This window comes from Callorhinchus milii, unplaced genomic scaffold (assembly GCF_018977255.1).
Source record: "Callorhinchus milii isolate IMCB2004 unplaced genomic scaffold, IMCB_Cmil_1.0 Scaffold4, whole genome shotgun sequence".
NCBI lineage: Eukaryota > Metazoa > Chordata > Chondrichthyes > Chimaeriformes > Callorhinchidae > Callorhinchus > Callorhinchus milii.
Window position 1 is genome coordinate 14983591 of NW_024704745.1, and position 6000 is coordinate 14989590.

General features: G+C 41.4%; 1 protein-coding gene across 1 annotated transcript in view; it reads right to left on the reverse strand.

Moving 5' to 3' along the window:
- enox1 (ecto-NOX disulfide-thiol exchanger 1) overlaps nucleotides 1-5794 on the reverse strand; it is a 264627-nt gene extending 258833 nt beyond the window's left edge. Inside the window, exon 1 of the mRNA XM_042334343.1 lies at nucleotides 5743-5794. The gene's annotated coding sequence lies outside the window, so the exon portion shown is untranslated. The remainder of the gene's footprint in view (nucleotides 1-5742) is intronic.
- Nucleotides 5795-6000: the final 206 nt, after the last annotated feature.

The window sequence follows — 6000 nt, forward strand, 5'->3', positions numbered from 1 at the left end:
ACCTCGCTGCCTTCCCTCACCCCTACACCACCCCTCCCCCATGCTCGGGCCCCGTTACCTGACTGTTCAGCGCTTTGGGACTTCCTCCCGACATGAAAGGCACTCTATAAATGTAATTTTGTTGTTGTTGTTTGTTTAGATTCCATGCAATGGTTCGGATATAATTAATTAGATTAGTTGAATCATATTTGTACATTTGTTGATAGTTTATAAAAGTGCATCACTATATCTGTTATAGGTTTTCTACGAGTATCAGAGCTACAATGAGTTAAAAAAAAGTTATGATATTCCTTGCCTCCTGGGACATTGGTTAATGTTCAATCGGAGCATGGGAAAATGACTGCTGGGGAAAACAAATGGTGGGAAACTATTTTCCTGGGTATTACATGGGCTTTCTGTAAGACTGAAAACAATAGCAACCAAAATAATCAACAGAGTCTAGCTTGCTTGCAGTAATCTCCAAAGTATGGATCTGCATCTTAATATTAGCTGCTTACAGTGTGAGAAAATGGAAACCTCAGAGGACATACTACTAGACTGGCTTGGAGTCAAACACTTCTCGACTCTTTATTTTGCTGAACGAGCTGGTTTGAAACTCAGGGTATTCTTTCTACACTGCTCCAGTCACTTTAGGGACCCCAAAATGTCTCAGCATGAGGACATTATTTAGCAGCTTATTTAGCATTTGTTCAATAAAAATAACTGGGGCACTGACTTGTTTAGCAATATTAATGAACAGATGACAACTGATTTGCAATAACAGAAGTAAATTTACACTCACTTACTCACTCGACTGTTAAGACGTACAACATGTTTCCGGTCAGCATCATGGAAATGTGAGACACTTGTACAGAATTCAGCCTTGATAAATTACAATTTAGCACCTTTAGCAACTACTGTAACACAGTCAGCCTGTAATCCAGACGCGCTAATCAAAAGATTGACAACTGCCACCACAAAAAAAGACATCTTTTCGGGGGACATAAATATCCATGATGCAGATGGAATGCAACAATCTTTGGGAAATTCCCCTCCCCCATCCCAAAATAAAACAGGTAATAATCTATACAGGAAACACTCCCTGGGTGGGTGGAGGGGTCATATTACAGGGGGGAAAAAATCAATAGTGAAACTTTTTGGCTTGGAGTGTGACAGACCAAAATGAGCTACATACCAGTGAATCCAGTAATTATCTTTGCATGTCTTACCTGGCCAGGCTGAGCTGTCTGCATAGTATTCAAACCACATTTTAATTTAGGGGCAGGCACAGCGATTATGTGAAATTCTGAAACTATTTCTTACAACAGAGCTAGGAGTAACCAAGAAAGATTCCCTTTTTCTTTCCTTGTAATATCTGAATGGCTATGGATTGATTCACCGTCTCTCTAGACTAGTGATTAGCTTGTTCTGCTGGAAGCAATGCAGCAGATATTCACCATGGGAAGCTGGCGTTATACTTCCAGCTCCCAGACACTCTCACCTGAGGCTGAAGAGAAATGCATGCAGGTGTAAATAAGGCCAAGTACAAAGCTTCATTACCCAATTATTATTTCTTGCTGCTATTAAGATATGTACAACTTAATAGCCAGGCAATTGGCTCTTTAGAAATATTAATAATAGTTCACTCAAATGTTCTTGAGCTGTCCAATGGATCATTTATTAGTTGAGAATGAATTGATTGTAATTAAATTCAATATAGACAAATTTCTCGAGGTAGATGAGATCAGCTACAGGCAAGGAGCCTAATCATACCACAGTGACAGCAAGGTAATAGTGCAGAAGCATTAATTCAGAAAGTTGGTGGCCTGGGTCGCTCTTTTGCCTGAGTGCCTCCCCCAGTCGGGAAGGAATTATCCAGTATTTAATTTGATAATACTCCTTATATTTGGTATCATACTTTTCACGTCAGAAGAAAGTGCAGGATATACTGTAAGATGTAGTGAATGTGTTTTGTGGGCGAACAGTACAGTCAATTATGATGTGAAAGGCACTTTACAAATATAATTTGTATTGTATTTGCACAAACCAATATTCCACAAACAACCAATTTAATTTGGGGAGTCCTTTCAAGGACTGCCATTGGATCTTTAACGTGCACGAGAACAGGTGGGCGGGATCTCGGTTCAACATCTCATCCAAAGGACAGGTCTCATCCGAAGCTATTTCCCCCTGAATTGGCTTTTTTTTTAAATAAATCGTCTCCATCATTTCATCTCCCTAAGAAGGGGAGCAAATGGCAGCATCAGAAAAGAAGGGCAGTCAGAATACTGGTTGGGGGGAATCTTCCAGGTTTGGGCTTCGTGGCACCAGGGGTCCTTTTCCCCCTTTCCTTCCATGATGTATGATTTTTACCACTTGGAATACACTGAGAGATTCACTTACTAGGACCCTCGCAAGTACACAACCAGTTGATATTAACAAGTGACTTAAGCCACAAGTTTGAGCAATCTGATCCTCATATCACATGTTTCAACCCAATATATGCATTTGCATCAAATTCCTCTGACATTAAATAAATAAATAAAAGGTGGAAGCAGATTTATCCCATCTTTCACAATGAAACAAAGCAATGAATTATAATAATAATCCTTGCATTTGATATAGCGCTTTTCAAGTCTTCTAGATGTCTCAAAGCGCTTCACAGAATATGCTGTAAAGTGAATTGACCATATACTTGTGGGCGAAATCCGGCAGCCAATTGCACACAGTAGTGTCCCACAAACAATCGTGAATTGAAAATGACCAATTTTTTTTGTTTTGGAGGGATTATTATTAGACGTGTGGAGTAAGGAAACTTGCCCAAGGATTCGAATAGCAAGTGAGAAAGTAGGAAAATAAATAATTAGCAGACAACAAGGGAGTCATGATCATGAACCTTTTGAAAAATCAAAGCTTTATATCTGGACTTCCGAACATAAAGGTACTTACAACAACAAATTACATTTGTATAGCACCTTTCACGTCAGGAGGATGTCCCAAGGCACTGGACAGTCAGGGATTTGGACCAGTAGGGTCTTAGCAGGGTAAATAAGTGTTAAATGTCCGTTACTCTTGAGCCGCTGGCAACCAATATTCTGAACCACTGCTTTGTAACTCATCAATAGTGATAAATTAAAGCCCTAAAGGGACATCACTTGAAATAATTAAAATTTACTGCTCTAACAAATTGAAAGAAACCACTTTATCTACGCAAATGAACAAGGCTTTAAAGTGTCTGTCAGTAAAGGGAGGAAAATAATGACTGCAGGTAAGGTAAAAGGCAGACGATGTTTCACTCTTTTGCAGTTCTAGATTTCATTGATTCACCAGATCAATCTGAAAGATGCACAAATCTGGATAAAGGCTGACAACATTTACAACAGTGATCAAGAGAAGAGAAATGCCTGACAGATGCATTACCAGAGTTTCAAAATGTTATTACAATACAGAAAAAAAAAGATTTAATATACAAACGGAAAGCAATTATATATTCCGTTCTCTGAAAACAGCAAGATTACCTTCTCCATCAGGCACACAATTGATTGGGGTCTGTGCTGATTCCCATTTACATAGCGAAAAGCTAGGAATATGTGAGGATAGTTACTGTGACAGCACTGCACACAGACTCCTGCTTTCTGTTCACATCGTGAGATAGCATACACTTATAAATCTCAAAATCACAGAAGTCACAGCATAAGAAGGGGGAGGCCCCAGAGCCTAAACTGACGCGAGCTAACCCACAGAAGCTAACTACTACATTTTAATCCAATTCTTTTCTCTTATCCCTGTACACTTTGAGTGAACTTTGAGCAAACCTTGCTTGAACCAGCACCTAAATCGAGCATCATTTGACTGAACTACCCAGGCCTTATGGTGATTGTAGTTCTGATCCAAATAAGGGACATAAATCATTCAATATCTGGGGGAAGGAGCCAACCAGCCCATCTTCTTATCTTCCAATGGAGACAGATCAACAACAACAATAACAAAATTACATGTATAGAGCGTCTTTCACGTCGGCAAGATGCCCAAAGCGCATGTAATAATAATAATAGCTGCTGATATTGTGCTTTTCAGGTCCGAACGATATCTCAAAACACTTCACAGGATTCGCTATGAAGTGTTGGGACTGTGCAGTCTGTAGACGAATGTGCTAGCCAATTTGCACACAGCAATGTCCCACAAACAACATCTTACATTTATATAGAGCCCCTCATCCTGGGTAGCGGTCCCAGAGCACCTAAACAGTCAAACAGTCATGAAGTGAATAACCAATTTTATCTGGGGATAATATGCCCACGGATATACAATTTTTTTTAAAATTTACTTTCAAGAATACAAGCAATAATTTAAGTTTTATATTTTAAATTCTTCATTCAATAACACTTAGCAAAGAATTACAAAACCTCACTACAATGTTCATTGCACACATTTGACTTGAATCTCATTATTTAAATATTGGTTTTCTTCATCTGGAAACATTTTATTGCAAAATTATTTATGGTTCATAAAGCGTTCAAAGTCAATTTAATAAAAATCTGTCCCGTATTCTCACAAATGATTCTTCCATGTCTGTGCCACTGGAGTGATTAGAAGAACGATCACTATTTTAGAGGAGGGAGACGATGGCTTTGGACTCTTAATGAGACAATTTTAATAGGGAAACTTTACAAAAGGCAGAAAACCATTATTTATTATAATCAGACACCTAGCAGGGAGCACATCACATGCCTAAAATTAGTGTTTCTCCTAGGGGCAAGTTCTGCATTCCCCTAGGAGAAAAGTTCCACATGTATGCGGGTGACACCAACCCTGTCTCTCTGCCTCCACCCTCAACTGCAGGACCACTGCTGTCCTGACAGAATGTCTGTCAGACATCAAGTTCTGGATGAGAGCTAACTTTCTTCAGTTGAATGTCAACAAGACCGAGGCTCTCCTGATTGGCTCCCGTCAGTGCCTCCTCACTTCAGGCGCTGACAGTAACACCATCCATGGTTGCACACTCCACCTTGCTAAGCCAGTCCGGAACCTTGGCATCTTGTTTGACCCTCAACTATCCTTTCTACCCCACATCTGCACCATGACCCGCTCTGCCTTCCCCCAACTCCACAACATCGCCCGGCTCCACCACTGTCTCACACCGCAGGCCCCCGAAACCCTCATACATGCTTTCATAACATCCAGGCTCGACTATGCAAACTCCCTGCTTGTCAGCCTCCCCAACTCCTCCCTCCATAGGCTGCAGATCATCCAGATCGCTGAAGCCCGTGTCCTCTCCTGCACCAGGCTCCGTGACCCTATCACCCCCATCCTGTAGGTGGAGTCCTGTAGCTCAGTGGTTAGAGCATTCGCTTTGCAAGTGAGAGACCTGAGTTCAATTCCAGGCAGGGCAAAACCTTGGGCAAGTTTCCTTACTCCACACGCATAATAATAATCCCTCCAAAAAACAAAAACAATAATTAAATTGGTCATTTTCAATCTATGACTGTTTGTGGGACATTGCTGTGCGCAATTGGCTGCCGCGTTCTCCCACAAATATACAGTCAACTCACTTTACAGTATATTCTGTGAAGCGCTTTGGGACGTCCTCCCGACGTGAAAAGCGCTATATCAAATGCAAGGATTATTATTATTATTATTATTATCCTCGCCCAACTCCACTGGCTTCCCATCGCAGAGGATACAGTTGAAGATCCTGGTCTTCCCCTACAAAGCCCTCCATGTCTTTGCTCCCCACACCTCTGCGACCTCCTAACCCCCTACCAGTCTGTCCATGCCCTCCGCTCAGGGAGCTCCGTCCTCCTTCACGTCCCCCACCTCACCATTGACAGGGGGGGCCTTCAGCCACTCTGCCCCACTCTCTGGAACTCCATCCCACAGTACCGCGCATACATGCGCACACACACACACACAGCAAAACATCTGGATTATTCATTTATATTCATTCCCAAATCATCACCATTGGGACTTGTCCTGCTTCCCAGGCTTCAGCAATGTGGAAAGCATTGTGGAGTACAATGT